At 47.7% G+C, this 27,652-nt stretch overlaps 1 protein-coding gene across 12 annotated transcripts in view; it reads right to left on the reverse strand.

The window, feature by feature from the left end:
* Positions 1-18,029, reverse strand: part of LOC115106011 (alpha-adducin-like) — a 66,888-nt gene extending 48,859 nt beyond the window's left edge. For 6 of the 12 annotated variants that reach the window (XM_029628582.2, XM_029628581.2, XM_029628579.2 and 3 more), the window contains exon 1: positions 17,893-18,028. The gene's annotated coding sequence lies outside the window, so the exon portion shown is untranslated. Of the gene's footprint in view, positions 1-17,892 lie in introns of all 12 variants that reach the window. The other 6 variants (XM_029628586.2, XM_029628587.2, XM_029628585.1 and 3 more) reach the window with 3 other exon arrangements.
* Between the last annotated feature and the right edge of the window lie 9,623 nt (positions 18,030-27,652).

Consider the following 27,652-nt stretch of genomic DNA (forward strand, 5'->3'; position numbering starts at 1 on the left):
GTCTGAAGAAACAAAAATGGAACGCTTTGGTCATAATGTTATGTTAGGAGGAAAATGGGGGATGCTTGCAAGCCGAAGAACACCATCCCAACCGTGAAGCACGGGGGTGGCAGCATCATGTTGTGAGGGTGATTTGCTGCAGGAGGGACTGGTGCACTTCACAAAATACATGGCATCATGAGGTAGGAAAATTATGTGGCTATATTGAAGCAACATCTCAAGACATCCGTCAGGAAGTTGAAGCTTGGTCGCAAATGGGTCTTCCAAATGGACAATGACCGCAAGCATAGTTCCAAAGTTGTGGCAAAATGGCTTAAGGACAACAAAGTCAAGGTATTGGAGTGGCCATCACAAGGCCCTGACCTCAATCCCATAGAAATGTGTGGGCAGAACTGAAAAAGCCTGTGCGAGCAAGGAGGCCTACAAACCTGACTCAGTTACACCAGCTCTGTCAGGAGGAATGGCCCAAAATTCACCCAACTTATTATGGGAAGCTTGTGGAAGGCTACTCGAAACATTTGACCCAAGTTAAACAATTTAATGGCAATGCTACCAAATACTAATTGAGCATATGTAAATTTCTGACCCACTGGGAATGTGATGAAGGAAATAAAAGCTGAAATCACATAAATCACTACTATTATTCTGACATTTCACATTCTTAAAATAAAGTGGTGATCCTAACAGACCTAAAACAGAGAATTTTTACAATGCCTAAATTGTGAAAAACTGAGTTTTAATGTATAGTTATATATATATATATTTTTTTTACCCCTTTTTCTCCCCCAATTTTGTTTTTAATAGCTACTATCTTGTCTCATCGCTACAACTCCCGTACGGGCTTGGGAGAGACGAAGTTTGATAGTTATGTGTCCTCCGATACAACCCAACCAAGCCGCACTGCTTCTTAACAGAGCACGCATCCAACCCGGTAGCCAGCCGCACCAATGTGTCGGAGGAAACACCGTGCACCTGGCAACCTTGGTTAGCGCGCACTGCGCCCGGCCAGCCACAGGAGTCGCTGGTGCGCGATGAGACAAGGACATTCCTACCGGCCAACCCCTCCCTAACCCGGACGACGCTAGGCCAATTGTGCATCGCCCCACAGACCTCCCGGCCGGTTATGACAGAGCCTGGGCACGAACCCAGAGTCTCTGATGGCACAGCTGGCGCTGCAGTACAGCGCCCTTAACCCCTGCGCCACCCGGGAGGCCTAGAGTTTAAATGTATTTGACTAAGGTGTATGTAAACTTACGACCTCAACTGTAGGTATTTATAGTTGTTCACATATTCTAAGTCAGAACCATCCAGAGTAGTGACGCTAGTCGGGCGGGCAGGTGCGAGCAGTGATCGGTTGAAGAGCATGCATTTAGTTTTACTAGCGTTTAAGAGCAGTTGGAGGCCACAGAAGGAGTGTTGTATGGTGTTGAAGCTCTTTGGAGGTTTGCTAACACGGTGTCCAAAGAAGGGCCAGATGTATACAGAATGGTGTCTTCTGCGTAGAGGTGGATCAGGGAATCACCCGCAGCAAGAGCGACATCATTGATATATACAGAGAATGGAGTCGGTCCGAGAACCGAAGCCTGTGGCACCCCCATAGAGACTGCCAGGGGTCCGGACAACAGGCCCTCCGATTTGACACACTGAACTCTATCTGAGAAGTAGTTGGCGAACCAGGCGAGGCAGCCATTAGAGAAACCAAGGCTGTTGAGTCTGCCGATAAGAATGTGGTGATTGACAGAGTCGAAAGCCTTGGCCAGGTTGATGAAGACTGCTGCACAGTAATGTATTTTATCAATGGCGGTAATGACATTGTTTAGGACCTTGAGCATGGCTGAGGTGCACCCACGACCAGCTTGGGAACCAGATTGCATAGTGGAGAAGGAGCGGGATTCGAAATGGTCGGTGATTGGTTTGTTCACTTGGCTTTCGAAGACTTTAGAAAGGCAGGGCATGGATATAGGTCTAACAGTTTGGGTCAAGAGTGTCTCCCCCTTTGAAGAGAAAATGACCGCGGCCACTTTCCAATCTTTAGGAATCTCCGACAATACAAAAGTGAGGTTGAACAGACTAGTAAAAGGGGTTGCAACAATGGCGGCGGATAATTTTAGAAAGAGGGACCAGATTGTCTAGCACGGGTGATTTGTAGGGATCCAGATTTTGCACCTCTTAAAGAACCTCAGCTGTCTGAATTTGGGTGAAGGGGGAGCTTGGGCCAGTTGCTGCGGGGGGTGCAGAGCTGTTGGCTGGGGTAGGGGTAGCCAGGTGGAAAGCTGTATTTTTACAGAAATACAGACATTTCAGAATTTTTGGTGGCCTTCCTAAGCCAGGATTCAGACACGGCTAGGACATCAGGGTTGGCGGAGTGTGCTAAAGCAGTGAATAAAGTAAACTTAGGGAGGAGGCTTTATGATGTTAACATGCACGTCGACTCTCATTTCTGAGTGTCAACATTTGACTCTTAATATTCAGTATTTCTGGAATGGAGGAGACCGACAAGTTGCTGAAATTCCTGAGAACACAAACATCTTTCATAGTGAGTTAGTGAGGGATGGGGAGAGAGAGAGGGAGAGAGAGAGTGGCACAGTATACAGGCAGAACCGTGCACTAGGCCTATCTAATCGGCAATCAAAAAGTGTGTCTGGCAAATGGAATGCTGTATCTCACAATTTCTTGGCTTGCAAAGTCTCGCAACCTCAGTAAACCAGGGCCTGTCATCAATGACTAGGATAATAAGACGAGTGAGATGCATCACTTAGCTCTCACAGTATCTGCGCAGATGGGTTTGGTAACAGTGAGGGTTGTTTCCAGCTCTAGGATGGGCTTGGTAACAGGGAGGGTTGTTTCCAGCTCTACAGATGGGCTTGGTAACAGGGAGGGCTTGGTAACAGGGAGGGTTGTTTCCAGCTCTAGGATGGGCTTGGTAACAGGGAGAGTTGTTTTCAGCTCTACAGATGGGCTTGGTAACAGGGAGTGTTGTTTTCAGCTCTACAGATGGGCTTGGTAACAGGGAGGGTTGTTTTCAGCTCTAGGATGGGCTTGGTAACAGGGAGGGCTTGGTAACAGGGAGGGCTGTTTTCAGCTCTACAGATGGGCTTGGTAACAGGGAGGGCTTGGTAACAGGGAGGGCTTGGTAACAGGGAGGGTTGTTTTCAGCTCTAGGATGGGCTTGGTAACAGGGAGGGCTTGGTAACAGGGAGGGCTTGGTAACAGGGAGGGCTGTTTTCAGCTCTACAGATGGGCTTGGTAACAGGGAGGGCTTGGTAACAGGGAGGGTTGTTTTCAGCTCTAGGATGGGCTTGGTAACAGGGAGGGCTTGGTAACAGGGAGGGCTGTTTTCAGCTCTACAGATGGGCTTGGTAACAGGGAGGGCTTGGTAACAGGGAGGGCTTGGTAAACAGGGAGGGTTGTTTTCAGCTCTAGGATGGGCTTGGTAACAGGGAGGGCTTGGTAACAGGGAGGGCTGTTTTCAGCTCTAGGATGGGCTTGGTAACAGGGAGGGCTTGGTAACAGGGAGGGCTGTTTTCAGCTCTACAGATGGGCTTGGTAACAGGGAGGGTTGTTTTCAGCTCTAGGATGGGCTTGGTAACAGGGAGGGCTTGGTAACAGGGAGGGTTGTTTTCAGCTCTAGAATGGGCTTGGTAACAGGGAGGGCTTGGTAACAGGGAGGTATGTTTTCAGCTCTACAGATGGGCTTGGTAACAGGGAGGGCTTGGTAACAGGGAGGGCTTGGTAACAGGGAGGGCTGTTTTCAGCTCTACACATGGGCTTGGTAACAGGGAGGGCTTGGTAACAGGGAGGGTTGTTTTCAGCTCTACAGATGGGCTTGGTAACAGGGAGGGCTTGGTAACAGGGAGGGCTGTTTTCAGCTCTACACATGGGCTTGGTAACAGGGAGGGCTTGGTAACAGGGAGGGCTTGGTAACAGGGAGGGGAGGGGTCCATTACAATGAGATGAACGTATGTGTTGTTGACTTTAGATCTCCAATAATCATTGAGAACTTAACGAAATAGCAAAGTATTTCAGTTAGCTTTTCAGCTCATTTCACCTAACTCATTCACGTTAGGTACACCCACTGTGCACCTCATTAGTCATATTTGAGGGGACATAGTTGGCATGGCTGACTACGCATATATTTAATATTGCTACGCTGCGTTCCATCAGAGCAGGAAGTTCTGTTGAAAAGGATAATAAGACGAGTGAGATGCATCACAAAGCTCTCACAGTATCTGTGCATGTGCACAGGTTCGCTTCACGCTGTTCCGTGTGGTAGCCAGGGCACCAAAATAGCGGAGAAGTTGAGCCTCACACGTCAACACTCTTAGTTGTTGAGGAATTGATCCACTACGCTGTTCACTTGCTACTTTTTTTTTTTATCTACAAAAACATTTATTTTCAGTAATGGATTTCTCTTAATGTTAAGGAGCCTAATTTGGTTAAAATGTTAAAAGGTTAAAACATTAGAGGTCGACTGATTATGATTTTTCAACGCCGATACAGATTATTGGAGGACCAAAAAAAGCAGATACCGATTAAATCGACCGATTTTATTTATTTGTGTAATAATGACAATTACAACAATACTGAATGAACAATTATTTAACTTAATATAATACATATATAAAATCAATTTAGCCTCAAATAAATAATGAAACATGTTCAATTTGGTTTAAATAATGCAAAAACAAAATGTTGGAGAAGTAAAAAGTGCAATATGTGCCATGTAAAAAAGCTAACGTTTAAGTTCCTTGCTCAGAACATGAGAACATATGAAAGCTGGTGGTTCCTTTTAACATGAGACTTCAATATTCCCAGGTAAGAAGTATTAGGTTGTAGTTATTATAGGACTATTTCTCTCTATACCATTTATTTCATATACCTTTGACTATTGGATGTTCTTATAGGCACTTTAGTATTGCCAGTGTAACAGTATAGCTTCTGTCACTCTCCTCGCCCCTACCTGGGCTCGAACCAGGAACAAATCGACAACAGCCACCCTCGAAACAGCGTTACCCATGCAGAGCAAGGGGAACAACTACTCCAAGTCTCAGAGCAAGTGACGTTTGAAATGCTATTAGCGCACACCCTGCTAACTAGCTAGCCATTTCACATCGGTTACACCAGCCTAATCTCGGGAGTCGATAGGCTTGAAGTCATAAACAGCTCAATGCTTGAAGCACAGCGAAGAGCTGCTGGCAAAACACACGAAAGTGCTGTTTGAATGAATGCTTATGAGCCTGCTGCTGCCTACCACCTCTCAGACTGCTCTATCAAATCATAGACTTAATTATAACATAATAACACACAGAAATGGAGCCTAAGGTCATTAATATGGACGAATCTGGAAACTATCGTCCCGAAAACAAGACATTAATTCTTTCAGTGAAATATATTCAGTGAAATTCAATGAATTTCCGTATTTTATCTAACGGGTGGCATCCATCAGTCTAAATATTCCTGTTACATTGCACAACCTTCAATGTTATGTCATAATGACGTAAAATTCGGGCAAGTTTGTTCGCAATGAGCCAGGCGGCCCAAACTGTTGCATTTACCCTGACTCTGCGTGCAATGAACGCAAGAGAAGTGACAATTTCACCTGGTTAATATTGCCTGCTAACCTTTCTTCTAGCTAAATATGCAGGTTTAAACATATATACTTCTGTGTATTGATTTTAAGAAAGGCATTGATGTTTATGGTTAGGTACACACGTTGGAGCAAATGCGCACCGCATCGATTATATGCAAAGCAGGACACGCTAGAAAAACTAGTAAAATCAACCATTTGTAACCATAGCTTCCATCCCATCAACCATAAGTGATTATGATTAATTGATTGTTTTTTTATAAGATAAGTTTAATGCTAGCTAGCAACTTACCTTGGCTTCTTACTGCATCCGCGTAACAGCCGTAACAGGCAGGCTCCTCGTGGAGTGGAGTAAGGCAGGTGATTAGAGCGTTGGACTAGTTAACCATAAGGTTGCAAGAATTAATCCCTGAGCTAACGAAGTAAAAATCTTTCTTTCTGCCCCTGGACAAGGCAGTTAACCCACTGTTCCTAGGCCGTCATTGAAAATAAGAATGTGTTCTTAACTGACTTGGCTCGTTAATTAAAAATCAGCAAAATCGGCGTCCAAATATACCGATTGTTATGAAAACTTTCAAATCAGCCCTGATTAATTGTCCATTCCGATTTATCGGTCGACCTCTAGTTCACACCCCATTACTGATATCAGCTTACTGTTCTGAATGGTACACTACTAGGCCTACTCATATTACGGTCAGTAACCCAAGCAGACATGGCTGACATTCATAACATTCACTGAATCATTTACTCACACACACCCCAACTTCTGACGGCAAGGGAAGTCAGCAACTTGCTGCACATACTTCACTTAACTCGCCGAGTCGTTCTGACAAAGAAAGACTGAGGCTGCATAGCAACAAGCACAAAACCCCTCCCAATTTAAACCCATACTGACACACACAGTTGGTGTCCTCCATCCACCGGTTACCAATGTAAACGGTGGATGTTATGAAAAAAAAATCACTATCAACATTTACGGGATGTAGCACTGTGCAGCTACTGATAAAATCTGATACAATGACAGCATCAGGCTCAGTGCTTTACGTTTCACCACTGGCTGGGTCATCTGCATACAGTACTAACCCCAGCCATCACACAGTTCCCCTCTATTACATACAGTACTAACCCCAGCCATCACACAGCTCCCCACTATTACATACAGCCATCACACAGCTCCCCTCTATTACATACAGCCATCACACAGTTCCCCTCTATTACATACAGTACTAACCCCAGCCATCACACAGTTCCCCTCTATTACATACAGTACTAACCCCAGCCATCACACAGTTCCCCTCTATTACATACAGTACTAACCCCAGCCATCACACAGTCCCCCTCTATTACATACAGTACTAACCCCAGCCATCACACAGTTCCCCTCTATTACATACAGTACTAACCCCAGCCATCACACAGTTCCCCTCTATTACATACAGTACTAACCCCAGCCATCACACAGCTCCCCACTATTACATACAGTAATCACACCGCTCCCCACTATTACATACAGCCATCACACAGCTCCCCTCTATTACATACAGCCATCACACAGCTCCCCTCTATTACATACAGCCATCACACAGTTCCCCTCTATTACATACAGTACTAACCCCAGCCATCACACAGTTCCCCTCTATTACATACAGTACTAACCCCAGCCATCACACAGTTCCCCTCTATTACATACAGTACTAACCCCAGCCATCACACAGTCCCCCTCTATTACATACAGTACTAACACCAGCCATCACACAGTTCCCCTCTATTACATACAGTACTAACCCCAGCCATCACACAGTCCCCCTCTATTACATACAGTACTAACCCCAGCCATCACACAGTTCCCCTCTATTACATACAGTACTAACCCCAGCCATCACACAGCTCCCCTCTATTACATACAGTACTAACCCCAGCCATCACACAGTCCCCTCTATTACATACAGTACTAACCCCAGCCATCACACAGCTCCCCTCTATTACATACAGTACTAACCCCAGCCATCACACAGCTCCCCTCTATTACATACAGTACTAACCCCAGCCATCACACAGATCCCCTCTATTACATACAGTACTAACCCCAGCCATCACACAGCTCCCCACTATTACATACAGCAATCACACCGCTCCCCACTATTACATACAGCCATCACACAGCTCCCCTCTATTACATACAGCCATCACACAGCTCCCCTCTATTACATACAGCCATCACAGAGTTCCCCTCTATTACATACAGTACTAACCCCAGCCATCACACAGTTCCCCTCTATTACATACAGTACTAACCCCAGCCATCACACAGCTCCCCTCTATTACATACAGCCATCACACAGTTCCCCTCTATTACATACAGTACTAACCCCAGCCATCACACAGTTCCCCTCTATTACATACAGTACTAACCCCAGCCATCACACAGCTCCCCTCTATTACATACAGCAATCACACCGCTCCCCACTATTACATACAGCCATCACACAGCTCCCCTCTATTACATACAGCCATCACACAGCTCCCCTCTATTACATACAGCCATCACACAGCTCCCCTCTATTACATACAGCCATCACACAGTTCCCCTCTATTACATACAGTACTAACCCCAGCCATCACACAGTTCCCCTCTATTACATACAGTACTAACCCCAGCCATCACACAGCTCCCCTCTATTACATACAGTACTAACCCCAGCCATCACACAGTCCCCTCTATTACATACAGTACTAACCCCAGCCATCACACAGCTCCCCTCTATTACATACAGTACTAACCCCAGCCATCACACAGCTCCCCTCTATTACATACAGTACTAACCCCAGCCATCACACAGATCCCCTCTATTACATACAGTACTAACCCCAGCCATCACACAGCTCCCCACTATTACATACAGCAATCACACCGCTCCCCACTATTACATACAGCCATCACACAGCTCCCCTCTATTACATACAGCCATCACACAGCTCCCCTCTATTACATACAGCCATCACACAGCTCCCCTCTATTACATACAGCCATCACACAGTTCCCCTCTATTACATACAGTACTAACCCCAGCCATCACACAGTTCCCCTCTATTACATACAGTACTAACCCCAGCCATCACACAGCTCCCCTCTATTACATAGAGTACTAACCCCAGCCATCACACAGCTCCCCTCTATTACATACAGTACTAACACCAGCCATCACACAGCTCCCCTCTATTACATACAGTACTAACCCCAGCCATCACACAGTCCCCTCTATTACATACAGTACTAACCTCAGCCATCACATACAGTACTAACCCCAGCCATCACACAGTCCCCCCTATTACATACAGTACTAACCCCAGCCATCACACAGTTCCCCCCTATTACATACAGTACTAACCCCAGCCATCACACAGTCCCCCTCTATTACATACAGTACTAACCCCAGCCATCACACAGTTCCCCTCTATTACATACAGTACTAACCCCAGCCATCACACAGCTCCCCTCTATTACATAGAGTACTAACCCCAGCCATCACACAGCTCCCCTCTATTACATACAGTACTAACACCAGCCATCACACAGCTCCCCTCTATTACATACAGTACTAACCCCAGCCATCACACAGTCCCCTCTATTACATACAGTACTAACCTCAGCCATCACATACAGTACTAACCCCAGCCATCACACAGTCCCCCCTATTACATACAGTACTAACCCCAGCCATCACACAGTTCCCCCCTATTACATACAGTACTAACACCAGCCATCACATACAGTACTAACCCCAGCCATCACACAGTCCCCCTCTATTACATACAGTACTAACCCCAGCCATCACACAGTTCCCCTCTATTACATACAGTACTAACCCCAGCCATCACACAGCTCCCCTCTATTACATACAGTACTAACCCCAGCCATCACACAGTTCCCCTCTATTACATACAGTACTAACCCCAGCCATCACACAGTTCCCCCTCTATTACATACAGTACTAACCCCAGCCATCACACAGTTCCCCCTATTACATACAGTACTAACCTCAGCCATCACATACAGTACTAACCCCAGCCATCACACAGTCCCCCTATTACATACAGTACTAACCCCAGCCATCACACAGTTCCCCCCTATTACATACAGTACTAACCCCAGCCATCACACAGTCCCCCTCTATTACATACAGTACTAACCCCAGCCATCACACAGTCCCCCTCTATTACATACAGTACTAACACCAGCCATCACATACAGTACTAACCCCAGCCATCACACAGTCCCCCTCTATTACATACAGTACTAACCCCAGCCATCACACAGTTCCCCTCTATTACATACAGTACTAACCCCAGCCATCACACAGCTCCCCTCTATTACATACAGTACTAACCCCAGCCATCACACAGTCCCCTCTATTACATACAGTACTAACCCCAGCCATCACACAGCTCCCCTCTATTACATACAGTACTAACCCCAGCCATCACACAGTTCCCCCCTATTACATACAGTACTAACCCCAGCCATCACACAGTCCCCCTCTATTACATACAGTACTAACCCCAGCCATCACACAGTCCCCCTCTATTACATACAGTACTAACCCCAGCCATCGCATACAGTACTAACCCCAGCCATCACACAGTTCCCCTCTATTACATACAGTACAAACCCCAGCCATCACATACAGTACTAACCCCAGCCATCACACAGTTCCCCTCTATTACATACAGTACTAACCCCAGCCATCACACAATCCCCCTCTATTACATACAGTACTAACCCCAGCCATCACACAATCCCCCTCTATTACATACAGTACTAACCCCAGCCCTCACACAGTCCCCCTCTATTACATACAGTACTAACCCCAGCCATCACACAGTTCCCCTCTATTACATACAGTAAAAACCCCAGCCCTCACACAGTTCCCCTCTATTACATACAGTACTAACCCCAGCCATCACGCAGTCCCCCTCTATTACATACAGTACTAACCCCAGCCCTCACACAGCTCCCCGCTATTACATACAGCCATCACACAGCTCCCCTCCCCACTATTACTCAACAACTGGTGCACATCTGAAGTGTGCAGGGGCGTAGCGTTGACTGTGGTCACTATGGAAACAGACCACATTACCATGGAAACTGAGATAGCCTTTTACACCATTATGTAATAGTAGAGCAGCCCATCACAATACACCAGGTCTAATCCATATGTTAAATGCACTCTCATGGATGCCACAGCACCATTTGGAACCTGAGAACCTTCTGATGGAATCAAAGGAATGGTTCAATCTGGGCCACATTCCAACATGGAATCCCTGGGGGAAACTAGCCAAAAGTCACTAGTATTGATTACAGCAAGACAGTTCTGGAGATATTCTGCAACAGTCCAGATGCGGTCAATAACTTATTCCATTCTCCAAGGCTCAGGCCTGCATACTGCCATGTGGCAATGATTAGAGCATAGAAAGAGAGACAGAGAGAAGGGGAGACAGAGAGACAGAAAGAGAGAACACCAGGAGAGATCGAGAGTAGTTTTCAGCTCTCCATCTCTACAGATGGGCTTGATAACAGGGAGGGTTATTTCCAGCTCTACAGGTGGGCTTGGTAACAGGGAGGGTTGTTTCCAGCTCTACAGATGGGCTTGGTAACAGGGAGGGTTGTTTCCAGCTCTACAGATGGGCTTGGTAACAGGGAGGGCTTGGTAACGGGGAGGGTTGTTTCCAGCTCTACAGATGGGCTTGGTAACAGGGAGGGTTGTTTCCAGCTCTACAGATGGGCTTGGTAACAGGGAGGGTTGTTTTCAGCTCTACAGATGGGCTTGGTAATGGGGAGGGTTGTTTTCAGCTCTACAGATGGGCTTGGTAACAGGGAGGGTTGTTTTCAGCTCTACAGATGGGCTTGGTAACAGGGAGGGTTGTTTCCAGCTCTACAGATGGGCTTGGTAACAGGGAGGGTTGGTTTCAGCTCTACAGATGGGCTTGGTAACAGGGAGGGTTGTTTTCAGCTCTACAGATGGGCTTGGTAATGGGGAGGGTTGTTTTCAGCTCTACAGATGGGCTTGGTAACAGGGAGGGTTGTTTCCAGCTCTACAGATGGGCTTGGTAACAGGGAGGGTTGTTTCCAGCTCTACAGATGGGCTTGGTAACAGGGAGGGTTGGTTTCAGCTCTACAGATGGGCTTGGTAACAGGGAGGGTTGGTTTCAGCTCTACAGATGGGCTTGGTAACAGGGAGGGTTGTTTCCAGCTCTACAGATGGGCTTGGTAACAGGGAGGGCTTGGTAACGGGGAGGGTTGTTTCCAGCTCTACAGATGGGCTTGGTAACAGGGAGGGTTGTTTTCAGCTCTACAGATGGGCTTGGTAACAGGGAGGGCTTGGTAACAGGGAGGGCTTGGTAACAGGGAGGGTTGTTTCCAGCTCTACAGATGGGCTTGGTAACAGGGAGGGTTGTTTCCAGCTCTACAGATGGGCTTGGTAACAGGGAGGGTTGTTTCCAGCTCTACAGATGGGCTTGGTAACGGGGAGGGTTGTTTCCAGCTCTACAGATGGGCTTGGTAACAGGGAGGGTTGTTTCCAGCTCTACAGATGGGCTTGGTAACAGGGAGGGTTGTTTCCAGCTCTACAGATGGGCTTGGTAACAGGGAGGGTTGTTTCCAGCTCTACAGATGGGCTTGGTAACAGGGAGGGCTTGGTAACAGGGAGGGCTTGGTAACAGGGAGGGCTTGGTAACAGGGAGGGCTTGGTAACAGGGAGGGTTGTTTTCAGCTCTACAGATGGGCTTGGTAACAGGGAGGGCTTGGTAACAGGGAGGGCTTGGTAACAGGGAGGGCTTGGTAACAGGGAGGGCTGTTTTCAGCTCTACAGATGGGCTTGGTAACAGGGAGGGCTTGGTAACAGGGAGGGCTTGGTAACAGGGAGGGCTGTTTTCAGCTCTACAGATGGGCTTGGTAACAGGGAGGGCTTGGTAACAGGGAGGGTTGTTTTCAGCTCTACAGATGGGCTTGGTAACAGGGAGGGCTTGGTAACAGGGAGGGCTTGGTAACAGGGAGGGTTGTTTTCAGCTCTACAGATGGGCTTGGTAACAGGGAGGGCTTGGTAACAGGGAGGGGAGGGGTCCATTACAATGAGATGAACGTATGTGTTGTTGACTCCAATAATCATTGAGAACTTAACGAAATAGCAAAGTATTTCAGTTAGCTTTTCAGCTCATTTCAGCTATCTCATTCACGTTAGGTACACCCACTGTGCACCTCATTAGTCATATTTGAGGGGACATAGTTGGCATGGCTGACTACGCATATATTTAATATTGCTACGCTGCGTTCGATCAGAGCAGGAAGTTCTGTTGAAAAGGCCTTTTCATCAATTCTAGTTCATATCCTAGGTCAGAAAAAGAGACAAAACAAGGATAAAGACTACTTGAGTTAGCTCCAAAAATATGCCAGTCAAGTCATATTTAGTGAATGGATTTTGCCATGAGAAGAAACAGATACTTGGTTTCAACCCCCCCTTCCTCCTCCTCCCTCGTGAGTGTGCCACCCTCTCACATCATGGGAAGTGCACTTAAGCATTCAGCCTGAGTCAGTCTCATTTTAACTCTGCAGTGAATGCCTGTCAAAGCTGGAATCCATAATAGTCCAACCAATGGGATGTAGGAAACCACTGCTGCCTGTGCCTCAGACAACAACTACTATTGTATCTGCACTGCGGACAGAAGAATGCATTAGAGATACTCTTGTTGCTCATTTAAAATGTAATGTTATGGGCAGTAGTCCTGAGTTTGATTATGTATGCATATGGCAAATTCTAGTAAGCTGAAAGCATCCAATAATGCACAAAAATTGTTTTGTTTGAATATGACTCCAAGTGACGTTATTTAACCAGAATTCATGAAAAAGAAAGACATAAATATTTCTAATCCACTGTACCCTGATAATACAACTCTGATATAAAACGCAGTTTCCCAGGGGCTTGAAATCAACTCTTAGGAATAGAGTTAGACGCCATTTCATGTTATTGGAGGTCCCACATACCAACATTGGTTTGTTTTGGACAGATGATAATGCTTAGATAAACCCCCATCAGTCTGCCATAAACCCCCATCGGTCTGCCATAAACCCCCATCGGTCTGCCATAAACCCCCATCGGTCTGCCATAAACCCCCATCGGTCTGCCATAAAGCGTCATCGGTCTGCCATAAAGCGTCATCGGTCTGCCATAAAGCGTCATCGGTCTGCCTTTAAGCGCCACCAGTCTGCCATAAAGCGCCACCAGTCTGCCATAAAGCGCCGTCAGTCTGCCATAAAGCGGCGTCAGTCTGCCATAAAGCGGCGTCAGTCTGCCATAAAGCGGCGTCAGTCTGCCTTTAAGCGGCGTCAGTCTGCCTTTAAGCGGCGTCAGTCTGCCTTTAAGCGGCGTCAGTCTGCCTTTAAGCGGCGTCAGTCTGCCTTTAAGCGGCGTCAGTCTGCCTTTAAGCGGCGTCAGTCTGCCTTTAAGCGGCGTCAGTCTGCCTTTAAGCGGCGTCAGTCTGCCTTTAAGCGGCGTCAGTCTGCCTTTAAGCGGCGTCAGTCTGCCTTTAAGCGGCGTCAGTCTGCCATAAAGCGGCGTCAGTCTGCCATAAAGCGGCGTCAGTCTGCCTTAAAGCGGCGTCAGTCTGCCATAAAGCGGCGTCAGTCTGCCATAAAGCGTCGTCAGTCTGCCTTTAAGCGGCATCAGTCTGCCTTTAAGCGGCATCAGTCTGCCTTTAAGCGGCATCAGTCTGCCATAAAGCGGCATCAGTCTGCCATAAAGCGGCACCAGTCTGCCTTTAAGCGGCACCAGTCTGCCATAAAGCGTCACCAGTCTGCTTTTAAGCGTTACCAGTCTGCCTTTAAGCGTCACCAGTCTGCCTTTAAGCGTCACCAGTCTGCCTTTAAGCGTCACCAGTCTGCCTTTAAGCGTCACCAGTCTGCCTTTAAGCGTCACCAGTCTGCCTTTAAGCGTCACCAGTCTGCCTTTAAGCGTCACCAGTCTGCCTTTAAGCGTCACCAGTCTGCCTTTAAGCGTCACCAGTCTGCCTTTAAGCGTCACCAGTCTGCCTTTAAGCGTCACCAGTCTGCCTTTAAGCGTCACCAGTCTGCCTTTAAGCGTCACCAGTCTGCCTTTAAGCGTCACCAGTCTGCCTTTAAGCGTCACCAGTCTGCCTTTAAGCGTCACCAGTCTGCCTTTAAGCGTCACCAGTCTGCCTTTAAGCGTCACCAGTCTGCCTTTAAGCGTCACCAGTCTGCCTTTAAGCGTCACCAGTCTGCCTTTAAGCGTCACCAGTCTGCCTTTAAGCGTCACCAGTCTGCCTTTAAGCGTCACCAGTCTGCCTTTAAGCGTCACCAGTCTGCCTTTAAGCGTCACCAGTCTGCCTTTAAGCGTCACCAGTCTGCCTTTAAGCGTCACCAGTCTGCCTTTAAGCGTCACCAGTCTGCCTTTAAGCGTCACCAGTCTGCCTTAAGCGTCACCAGTCTGCCATAAAGCGTCATCAGTCTGCCATAAAGCGTCATCAGTCTGCCATAAAGCGTCATCAGTCTGGTCTTAACCAATATGTTCAACAGGTGGATTGTCCTTGACCTGGTTCTTGGGGATAACATGACTGTTAGCTGGAAGAGGACGAGCAGCATTTCTTCTAATTCATTACCTTGCGTTTCCACTGGAAAAATCTGTGATTTTTAAATGGTGAGGCGAGGAGTCTATGATCGTTTTGTGACGTGATTTGTTAGTACAAAGTAGTAGCTAGTGAAAACATACTGTTTGAGTGCTTCACTATAGAAGGAGAAAGGAAGGAACTTAAAAATCTTGTACATTCCAACTATGCTTGATTCAGATTGGCCCAGTAGTGTGAACAGGGTACTAGCCTCTTCAAACAGGACACGCTGCTGGCTGCTACAGCACATGAGAGTAGTGCCTGGGTTACACAGATGGCAGTGTTATCATTATGCAAGACTGAGATGCATCCCAAATGGCACCCTATTCACAATGTACTAGTGCACTACTTTGGAACAGGGACCACTGATTATGTAAGGAATGGGTTGCCATTTGGGACACAGCCTCAGCAGGGGGTGACTGTGTTTAGCGGCTGTGAATATGGCCCCAAATCATCATCATAATAATGTAACCCAGAGAGGTCCTTTGAGAGACAGCAGGATATTTTACATTTGCACACAAAAGGATTATTGAAAAATAATGAACTAAAGTCACACCGGATAAGAGTGTTTTCTAAATGACTAAAGATAAACGCAGGCTAAATGATGGGACTCCTGAGCCTTATCAAGGCCTCCTCATAACTACGGTTGTAGTAATGTCTAAAGCTGACACTGTTGGCATGGAAATGTTGTTTTCTGAGACAGGGTGTTTGTGTTGAGGGGACAGGGGTTGGGGAGGAAGGCTTTATCTGGGTGTGGGAGATCACTGTCTAACAACAGTACTGAGAAGAAACCCTGCTTAGGGAGTTTGAGGAGATTAGTTTGAGCAAGGTGAGGCACAGAACTTCTAATTTTGACCACCTTATTGATGCAAGATGATTTGTAGATCAGCGATTCTGCGCAGCCTGAATGCAATGCAGACTCACGCACACTGTCTTACATAGCTCTAGTATCAACTGTGATACCCTGAGTCTACGTATGTGCCAGTGGCAACTATAAAAGTAACTAGGCAAAGCAGTGGACTAGTGACAAAGCTTCAGGACATTAGTGCCACTGGGCTGGTTCGTGACGTTTTCCTGGTAACATTGTCAATATTAACCTAGGTAGTCAAATCCATTTTTAGAACTTCCTCAGAAAACATGGTTTCTTATGTCTAACACAATATACACTCTATGCAGTGCATTAACAAATCTGTTTTACACACCCGAAACGGTGCCAAAATGTACACTCGGAGAAAGGAAGGAAAGAGAGTGAGAAAGAAAGAAAAAAATGTTTGAAATGAGGAACACATTTTCATCATCTGCACTGGGGTCAAGGGTGTGTCTAGTAGCCCGAAAACTAACAGACATCAAAAATGTGTTTGTGTGTGTGTTTGGTACTGCTAGCTTCACTCCAATGGGTGTTCCTCTCATTCCACCAGAATAACGAAATCCAGGGAGTTACCCCTCCACAGTTCTCTAAAGGGCTTCTAGCCTAGTCCCTCTCTACTAATCCCCACAGAGGGAAAGAGAGAGGGGAGGGGAGTTAGGCTACAGCCCACTGACTGACTGGAAAATCTACCGTATCTACAGCTAGTGGACTAGAGAAGCAACATCTTAATGGAATCTGCTCTGCGATGTTGTCCTAAAAATCCACACACACACACACACACGACAGCCAGAGATTATTACACACTGTTGCAAAACGCTTTCCAACAGACAATGAAAACAAGTGCTTCTTCCACAGCCATCAGTGTTCCTCCTCTGAACGACCCTCTGCTCTGATCAAGGCTTTCACAGCGTGGACATGGGATGATACAGACAATGTACAGAGAAGGACTCGGAATTCATCAAGATATTTTTGGGGGCTTGTGTTCTGGATTGGCATCATTAGGAAAGAGAGTATTCCAACAGTCTCTTGGGACTTTGATTGGAAGATTGCTCAAATAGACAATGAAATGGTGGGATGTTTAAATGAAATAGTTCATTATTATTACTACAGTACACAAGGAAAATGACATGCATGAAGTTATACATGGTTGAGCAAGGCCTACAATAGCAACACACACTAGCATAGCTCAGTGGATGGCTATTATGAGAGACTATTTCTTCATTTCCTGTCCCATTCAGGCCTACAGTACGCAAAGTAGGCTACCAGACACTAGAGGGACAAACACATTTCCTAACAACATTGCATAATAGATAATACTGCACCGTATATTGTTTTGATAGATACATAACAGTAAACATGCACTAATTCAACCTAAACTCCGTTTCCTTTCCTGCAGGCTGTGAAAAATACACAAAACAACAGCCTACTAAAATGTGGCCTTGGAGCCTCACTCCTGCGATTGAAGGAGGTGTGTGGAGGGACCAAGTAATACATGGTGTTGTCGTTGTTTTTATTAACCTTCGAGAGCCAACAAAACGATGTACTGTATGATACTAGTGTTACAGTTGAATAAAAAACATTAAATCATATGTCGCACAGGCTCCTCTGCAGAGTCCACTGGCGACGCGCAGTCAATAATAGAAACAATATAGGTTTCTACATATTGTACAAAGAGAAACGAAATAAATCTTTAAATAATTGACATGGTCTCGCACTAGCCGGAGCTTACTACTACGAAACAACATGATCCGTTTTAACTTACCCTCGTTTAGTTGAAATATGATTGAAAAGACAGCACCTTCTCGTAGAAAGCGAGCGTACTATTTTCAGTATTTTTATCCGCTACCCTGCTGCTTTGAAAGAGGTCTGTTTCTGCTTGTAGTTCCTGTGATGCTCCGCCCACCAACGCCTCTCACTTGGGTGCGGCAAAGCGGTGAATGCTGGTGCGCGCCATTGGTTGTGCTCAAAATCCATTGCGGCACATGAAAGCAACGACGAACCTGGTTGGAGGTTGTACTGAGAAAGTGCGATTAGACTAAACCGGGATAAACCGGGCTAAGGCCCGTCACATCACCGGGCAAGAGTGGTGAGTGAGGAGCGCCGTCTCAAATCGAGCATCACCGGGCCATAATGTCAACAAAATAGTATGATGAATCGTTTAGAAACATAAACTATTAATGTTTAAATAGCCTAGGGCCTAAGCCTATGTTACAATTTTCAAAGTAGTTTTCCTTAGAAAATATTCTGATTCTGAAGGCAGGTACAGCGACACATGCATTTTGAGCAAACATTTTTGCACGTGAAAACACTGAATCCTTACTAATAACTCCACGTGATTGACATATGTCACTTGTTTTCAGCCGACTTCAACGTCTGCTTTCGTGGGGCTACCCGGGAGGCAGCCCGATTTCAAAACGAATGCAATCAACGCTAACCCGGTTCAACCGGGGCATGCCCGGGGTATTAATCGAATTCCATCACTTATAGGAACCCATGATGAAACCAAACAATTTGTTTTTTAGTGTCATCCCCAGTGGTGGAAAAATAACCCAATTGTCATATCTGAGTAAAAGTAAAGATACCTTAATAGAAAATTACTCAAGTAAAAGTGAAAGTCACCCAGTAAAATACTACTTGAGTAAAAGTCTAAAAGAATCCAAATTAAATTAAATTGCAAAAATATTTATTTATTTTATTTATTTATTTTAATTCATTTAACCTTTATTTAAATAGGCAAGTCAGTTAAGAACAAATTCTTATTTTCAATGACGGCCTAGGAACAGTGGGTTAACTTCCTTGTTCAGGGGCAGAACAACAGAAAGACAAAAGGCCTCTTGCGGGGACAGGGCCTGGGATAAAAACAACAACAACGGGTGACTGTTGTTGATGTGTGCAGAGGGTCCCTGGTTCGAGGCCGGGTATGGGCGAGGGGACGGACTAAAGTTATACTGTTACAGCAGCAACACATGACAACATAGCATGGTAGCAACACAACATAACACAAAACATGGCACAAACATTATTGGGCACAGACAACAGCACAAAGGGCAAGAAGGTAGAGACAACATTACATCACACAAAGCAGCCATAACTGTCAGTAAGAGTGTCCATGATTGAGTCTTTGAATGAAGAGATTGAGATAAAACTGTCCAGTTTGAGCGTTTGTTGCAGCTCGTTCCAGTCGCTAGCTGCAGCGAACTGAAAAGAGGAGTGACCCAGGAATGTGTGTGCTTTGGGGACCTTTAACAGAATGTGATTGGCATTCTGTGGAGGACGAGGGCTTCAGTAGATACCTCAGATAGGGGGGAGTGAGGCCTTAGAGGCCTAAGAGGGTTTTAAAAATAAGCATCAACCAGTGGGTCTTGCGACAGGTATACAGAGATGACCAGTTTACAGAGGAGTATAGAGTGCAGTGATGTGTCCTATAAGGAGCATTGATGGCAAATCTGATGGCCGAATGGTAAAGCTGAGTAAATGGATATAAATGGATGAGAGAGCTTCCTACTGTCTGAGCTATGTTGTTGATTCAAATTGAAAAGAGTGTGGGGCCTAGGATCGAGCTTTGGGGTACTCCCTTGGTGGCAGGCAGTGGCTGAGACAGCAGATTTTCTGACTTTATACACTGCACTCTTTGAGAGACGTAGTTAGCAAACCAGCCCAAAGACCCTTCAGAGACACCAATACTCCTTAGCCAGCCCACAAGAATGGAATGTTCTACCGTATCAAAAGCTTTGGCCAAGTCAATAAAAATAGCAGCACAATATTGCTTAGAATCAAGGGCATTGGTGAAATCATTTAGGACCTTTAAGGTTGCAGTGACACATCCATAACCTGAGCGGAAACCAGATAGCATACCCGAGAGAATACTATAGACATCAAGAAAGCCAGTCAGTTGATTATTGACACGTTTTTCCAACACTATTGATAAACAGGGCAAAATAGAAATAGGCCTATAACAGTTAGGATCAGCTTGATCTCCTCCAACAACAAAAAAGGATGAACCGTGGCTGCCTTCCAAGCAAGAGAGGAGAGACAGGTTAAAAAGGTCAGAGATAGGCTTGGCAATGATAGGGGCAGCAACCTTAAAGAAGAAATGGTCTAAACCATCTGATCCAGATGTTTTTTGGGGGTCAAATTTAAGGAGCTCCTTTAGCACCCCGGACTCAGTGACTGCCTGCAGGGAGAAACTTTGTAGCGGGGCAGGGGAAAATTAGGAGAAGCATCGGGGATAGTCACATTAGAAGGGGCGGAAGATGAGGAAATGTTGGACGGGCAAGAAGGCATGGCTGAGTCAAATAGGAATCCTGACTTAATGAAGTGGTGATTAAAGAGCTCAGCCAGGTGCTTGTTGTCAGTAACAACCACATCATCAACATTAAGGGACATGGACAGCTGTGAGGAGGAGGGTTTATTCTCCAGGTCTTTTCCAGAACATCTTGGGGTTAGATCCACAGAGAGAGACTACTGCTCCTTAAAGGAACTACCTTTGGCCTTCCGGATAGCCTGAGTGCATGTATTTCTCATTTGCCTGAACGAGAGCCAGTCAGCCTGAGTATGCGTGTGCCGAGCCTTTTGCCAAATGCAATTCTTGAGGTGGAGTAACTCTGCAAGATCACGGTTGAACCAGTTTTTCATTCTCATTTTCTTTATGGGGGAGTGTTTGTTAACAACACCACTAAAAATATTTTGAAAAAGGTCCAAGAGTCTTCGACAGAGGGAATCAAGCTGATTCTATACCATTTTACAGAGGCCAGTTCATAAAGGAAGGCTTGCTCATTAAAGTTTTTTTACCAAGCGTCTATGACCAATCAGGACAGGTTGTTTCACTGAGCAGCCATTATGAACACAGGCTGTAAAACAGTGATCACTAAGGTCATTGCAGAAAACACCAGGCTGATTCCTATCAGGATTATTTGTGAGGATAACATTGAGGAGAGTAGCCTTTTCTGGGTGTTTGGAGTCATACCTTGTGGGATTGGTAATAATCTGAGAAAGATTTAGGGAGTCCCAATGCTTTAGGATTTTGTCAGATGGTGCAAGCATGTCCCAGTTTAGGTCACCTAGCAGGACAAATTCAGACATAGTGTAATGGCCAGGAGAGAGCTTAGGGCAGGTAGGGTACAGGCCGGTGCTGATGGAGGACAATAGCACCCAGCAACAGTCAACAAAGAGCTATTTGAAAGTGTAATACTTAAAACCAGCAAATCAAATTGTTTGGGCACAGACTTGGTGGAGACAACCGAGCACCGAGGGTGATCCTTGGTAAAGATTGCCACTCCACCACCTTTGGAAGACCTGTTTTGCCGAAAAAGGTTATAACCAGAAAGGTTAACATCAGTATTCAAAATACTCTTCCGTCTCAGTAATGACCAACACATCTGGATTGGAGCTGTGAACCCACACTTTCAATTGATACATTTGAGGTAATAAACTTCTAGTGTTAACGTGTAGAAAACCCAGGCTTTTACAAGAGCAGAAATCAGTTGGGGCAGATATCAGAGCACAAGACAGAATTGGGTCTAGCAACAGTAGATGGGCCAGGGTGTACATGTACATTTCCAGATATCATCAACAGTAGATGGGCCAGGGTGTACATGCACATTTCCAGATATCATCAACAGTAGATAGGCCAGGGTGTACATGCACATTTCCAGATATCATCAACAATAGATGGACCAGGGTGTACATGCACATTTCCAGATATCATCAACAGTAGATGGGCCAGGGTGTACATGCACATTTCCAGATATCATCAACAGTAGATGGGCCAGGGTGTACATGCACATTCCAGATATCATCAACAGTAGATGGGCCAGGGTGTACATGCACATTCCAGATATCATCAATAGTAATACAATCAAAGCACGTTATAGTACAGAGAGAGCTCTGCAGTGCTGATTTATGATATCTGAATGTGAATCAGATGGCAACAAGATCATATTATACAGCAATTTCATCAGGTAACATGAATACAAAGCCGGTGAGAGGTGCTTAGAATAGGATGAGAGGCCAAGAGTCTGTGTAACCAATATAGAGTCAGAGTCCCGAGCGTGGGAATGAACATAGTCTGTCCCACGGTTGGGTAAAGGAAGTTTGCTGTCAATAAAGTATGCAGGAGCCATGAGGCAAATAGCAAAATAGCAAAATGCACACACACAAAAAATATATAACTACTTGGGGCTAGCCATTGTAAGTTCAGAGTCACTCGCCCCAACAGTGCCTGTGTGCTGGAGGCGAGCGAAAGCTCAGGAGAGAGGGGTGAGTGTAGTGGAGGTACCTGTACCAGACAGGGGGAGACAGGCCAGGGAGAGAGGGGTGAGTGTGGTGGAGGTACCTGTACCAGACAGAGGGAGACAGGCCAGGGAGAGAGGGGTGAGTGTAGTGGAGGTACCTGTACCAGACAGGGGGAGACAGGCCAGAGCAGACGGTGAACAGAGAGTGGTGAGTGTAGTGGAGGTACCTGTACCAGACAGGGGGAGACAGGCCAGGGCAGACGGTGAACAGAGAGGGGTGAGTGTGGTGGAGGTACCTGTACCAGACAGGGGGAGACAGGCCAGGGAGAGAGGGGTGAGTGTGGTGGAGGTACCTGTACCAGACAGGGGGAGACAGGCCAGGGAGAGAGGGGTGAGTGTGGTGGAGGTACCTGTACCAGACAGAGGGAGACAGGCCAGGGAGAGAGGGGTGAGTGTAGTGGAGGTACCTGTACCAGACAGGGGAGACAGGCCAGAGCAGACGGTGAACAGAGAGTGGTGAGTGTAGTGGAGGTACCTGTACCAGACAGGGGGAGACAGGCCAGGGCAGACGGTGAACAGAGAGGGGTGAGTGTGGTGGAGGTACCTGTACCAGACAGGGGGAGACAGACCAGGGAGAGAGGGGTGAGTGTGGTGGAGGTACCTGTACCAGACAGGGGGAGACAGGCCAGGGAGAGAGGGGTGAGTGTGGTGGAGGTACCTGTACCAGACTGGGGGAGACAGGACAGAGAGAGAGGGGTGAGTGTAGTGGAGGTACCTGTAACAGACAGGGGGAGACAGACCAGGGCAGACGGTGAACAGAGAGCAGGGAGTGTGATGGGGGTACCTGTACCAGACAGGGGGAGAGAGGCCAGGGAGAGAGAGGGGAGTGTGGTGGAGGAGGTACCTGTATCAGACAGGGGAAGACAGACCAGGGAGAGAGAGGGGAGTGTGGTGGAGGAGGTACCTGTACCAGACAGGGGGAGACAGGCCAGGGCAGACGGTGAAGAGAGAGGGGTGAGTGTGGTGGAGGTACCTGTACCAGACAGGGGGAGACATGCCAGGGAGAGAGGGGTGAGTGTAGTGGAGGTACCTGTACCAGACAGGGGAGACAGACCAGGGCAGATGGTGAATAGAGAGGGGAGTGTGGTGGGGGTACCTGAAACAGACAGGGGGAGACAGGCCAGGGAGAGAGGGGTGAGTGTAGTGGAGGTACCTGTACCAGACAGGGGAGACAGGCCAGGGAGAGAGGGGTGAGTGTAGTGGAGGTACCTGTACCAGACAGGGGAGACAGGCCAGGGAGAGAGGGGTGAGTGTGGTGGGGGTACTTGTACCAGACAGGGGGAGACAGGCCAGGGAGAGAGGGGGAGTGTGGTGGAGGGTCCTGTACCAGACAGGGGAGACAGACCAGGGCAGACGGTGAACAGAGAGGGGTGAGTGTGGTGGAGGGTCCTGTACCAGACAGGGGAGACAGACCAGGGAGAGAGGGGGAGTGTGGTGGAGGGTCCTGTACCAGACAGGGGGAGACAGACCAGGGCAGACGGTGAACAGAGAGCAGGGAGTGTGGTGGGGGTACCTGTACCAGACAGGGGAGAGAGGCCAGGGAGAGAGAGGGAGTGTGGTGGAGGAGGTACCTGTACCAGACAGGGGAGACAGGCCAGGGCAGACGGTGAACAGAGGGGGTGAGTGTGGTGGGGGTACCTGTACCAGACAGGGGTAGACAGACCAGGGCAGACTGTGAACAGAGAGGAGTGAGTGTGGTGGGGGTACCTGTACCAGACAGGGGGAGACAGACCAGGGAGAGAGGGGGAGTGTGGTTGGGGTACCTGTACCAGACAGGGGGAGACAGGCCAGGGAGAGAGGGGTGAGTGTGGTGGAGGTACCTGTACCAGACTGGGGGAGAGAGGTCAGGGAGAGAGGGGTGAGTGTAGTGGGGGTACCTGTACCAGACAGGGGGAGACAGGCCAGGGAGAGAGGGGTGAGTGTAGTGGGGGTACCTGTACCAGACAGGGGGAGACAGGCCAGGGCAGACGGTGAACAGAGAGGGGTGAGTGTGGTGGGGGAGGTACCTGTACCAGACAGGGGGAGACAGGCCAGGGAGAGAGGGGTGAGTGTAGTGGAGGTACCTGTACCAGACAGGGGGAGACAGACCAGGGCAGATGGTGAATAGAGAGGGGGAGTGTGGTGGGGGTACCTGAAACAGACAGGGGGAGACAGGCCAGGGAGAGAGGGGTGAGTGTAGTGGAGGTACCTGTACCAGACAGGGGAGACAGGCCAGGGAGAGAGGGTGAGTGTGGTGGAGGGTCCTGTACCAGACTGGGTGAGACAGGACAGAGAGAGAGGGGTGAGTGTGGTGGAGGGTCCTGTACCAGACAGGGGGAGACAGGCCAGGGCAGATGGTGAACAGAGAGGGGTGAGTGTGGTGGAGGTACCTGTACCAGACAGGGGGAGACAGGCCAGGGCAGACGGTGAACAGAGAGGGGTGAGTGTGGTGGAGGTACCTGTACCAGACAGGGGGAGACAGGCCAGGGAGAGAGGGGTGAGTGTGGTGGAGGGTCCTGTACCAGACTGGGTGAGACAGGACAGAGAGAGAGGGGTGAGTGTGGTGGAGGGTCCTGTACCAGACAGGGGGAGACAGGCCAGGGCAGACGGTGAACAGAGAGGGGTGAGTGTGGTGGAGGTACCTGTACCAGACAGGGGGAGACAGACCAGGGAGAGAGGGGGGAGTGTGGTGGGGGTACCTGTACCAGACAGGGGGAGACAGACCAGGGAGAGAGGGGTGAGTGTGGTGAAGGTACCTGTACCAGACTGGGTGAGACAGGACAGAGAGAGAGGGGTGAGTGTGGTGGAGGGTCCTGTACCAGACAGGGGGAGACAGGCCAGGGAGAGAGGGGTGAGTGTGGTGGAGGGTCCTGTACCAGACTGGGCGAGACAGGACAGAGAGAGAGGGGTGAGTGTGGTGGAGGGTCCTGTACCAGACAGGGGGAGACAGGCCAGGGCAGACGGTGAACAGAGAGGGGTGAGTGTGGTGGAGGTACCTGTACCAGACAGGGGGAGACAGACCAGGGAGAGAGGGGGTGTGGTGGGGGTACCTGTACCAGACAGGGGGAGACAGACCAGGGAGAGAGGGGTGAGTGTGGTGAAGGTACCTGTACCAGACAGGGGGAGACAGGCCAGGGAGAGAGGGGTGAGTGTGGTGGAGGGTCCTGTACCAGACTGGGCAAGACAGGACAGAGAGAGAGGGGTGAGTGTGGTGGAGGGTCCTGTACCAGACAGGGGGAGACAGGCCAGGGCAGATGGTGAACAGAGAGGGGTGAGTGTGGTGGAGGTACCTGTACCAGACAGGGGGAGAGAGGCCAGGGAGAGAGGGGTGAGTGTGGTAGGGGTACCTGTACCAGACAGGGGGAGACAGGCCAGGGCAGACGGTGAACAGAGAGGGGTGAGTGTGGTGGGGGTACCTGTACCAGACAGGGGGAGACAGACCAGGGAGAGAGGGGAGTGTGGTGGGGGTACCTGTACCAGACAGGGGAGACAGACCAGGGCAGACGGTGAACAGAGCGCAGGGAGTGGGGGTACCTGTACCAGACAGGGGGAGAGAGGGGAGTGTGGTGGAGGAGGTACCTGTATCAGACAGGGGAAGACAGACCAGGGAGAGAGAGGGGAGTGTGGTGGAGGTACCTGTACCAGACAGGGGGAGACAGACCAGGGCAGATGGTGAAGAGAGAGGGGTGAGTGTGGTGGAGGTACCTGTACCAGACAGGGGGAGACAGACCAGGGCAGACGGTGAACAGAGAGGAGTGAGTGTGGTGGAGGTACCTGTACCAGACAGGGGGAGACAGACCAGGGCAGATGGTGAACAGAGAGGGGAGAGTGTGGTGGAGGTACTGGTGAATGGTCTTTGTACAGCATGAAGGGGCTTCAGAGGATGGTCTTTGAACAGCAGGAGGGGGCTTCAGAGGATGCTTCAAAGACTCCTGCCACTTGTTGGACCCAAAGACATCAACATATTTTACTTCAAACCTTAATGCTAATTGAATTTGTATCTGGTCTGTTCTTGCAAGCCTGGGAGCCTTAACTCAGCATTCAATCCCAATAAAATAATATATATCATTGTAATGTACTTTATTATTATTTTTTTATTAAAAAAATATTATTTGCTTTCAAAACAGCATCAGACCAAACACTACTCGCTCAGTTCCAGGTTGGATGGTGTCCTTGGGTCTCTGTTGTTTGTTTGCCCAGAGCACCCTCCGTATAGCTTGGAAAAATAACTTTGGAAGCAGTAATCTCTCCGGTTGATGTTGGTCAAAATGAGGCTGTAGGTTTAGAGTTTTGATCTGGAGCGAAGGCCATGCTGTGGAGGGTAGCATCCTGCATATGTACCTGCCGGAAAATCAAAGTTTATCTAACTCCAAATCTATCCTTTTGTAAAAAAACACACATGCAGCTGTGTCTCTCTCTCTGTGTGATCAGGACTACATATACTTAAGTATAAAAAGTTCAAGTAAAGGAATAAATAATCAAGCAAACCAGGCTGCACCCTTTTCTTGTGTTTTAAATGTATGGATAGCCAGGGGCACACTTCAACACATCTCTTTCATTATTTGTTATTCTTATCTCTTACTTTTTGGGGGGGATTTTCTTAAAACTGCATTGTTGTAAGTAAGCATGTCACTATAAGGTTGTATTCCTGTTGCATTCAGCGCTTGTGACAAATACAATTTGATTTGATTAGAAACATCATTTGAAGTATTTGTGTTTAGTGAGTCCGCCAGATCAGAGGATAGATGTTGTGGTGGCAGCAGCTGCAGAGAAGTACTTGGGTGTACATGATTTTACTGAAGAGTTACAGGATGTTTTGTACCATAGTGTCCCGTCCTCCCAAGCCGTTGGCCTGATGCAGGATCAGATAGGGTCAATGTAGTGGAATAGTTGTTTTATTACTTTTTTTTAAACCTTTATTTAACTAGGCAAGTCAGTTAAGAACAAATTCTTATTTACAATGATGGCCTACCGGGGAACAGTGGGATAACTGCCTTGATCAGGGGCAAAATGACAGATTTTTACCTTGTCAGCTCAGGGATTCGATCCAGCAACCTTTCGGTTACTGGCCTACTGCCCCAATAGTGATGAGGTTTTTTAATGGGTGTAGGGTTAGTTGGTAGGGTAATATTTTCTTCACAAAGTGTTATGAATTACAATTACAGAGTAGTAGGCTGATACACAGCCAATACAGTAGGAGGCAGCATGCACCTATACCATTTGTTTGCAGACTGACATAATACCAAAGAA

The sequence above is a fragment of the Oncorhynchus nerka genome, linkage group LG22 (assembly GCF_034236695.1).
Source record: "Oncorhynchus nerka isolate Pitt River linkage group LG22, Oner_Uvic_2.0, whole genome shotgun sequence".
Lineage (NCBI taxonomy): Eukaryota > Metazoa > Chordata > Actinopteri > Salmoniformes > Salmonidae > Oncorhynchus > Oncorhynchus nerka.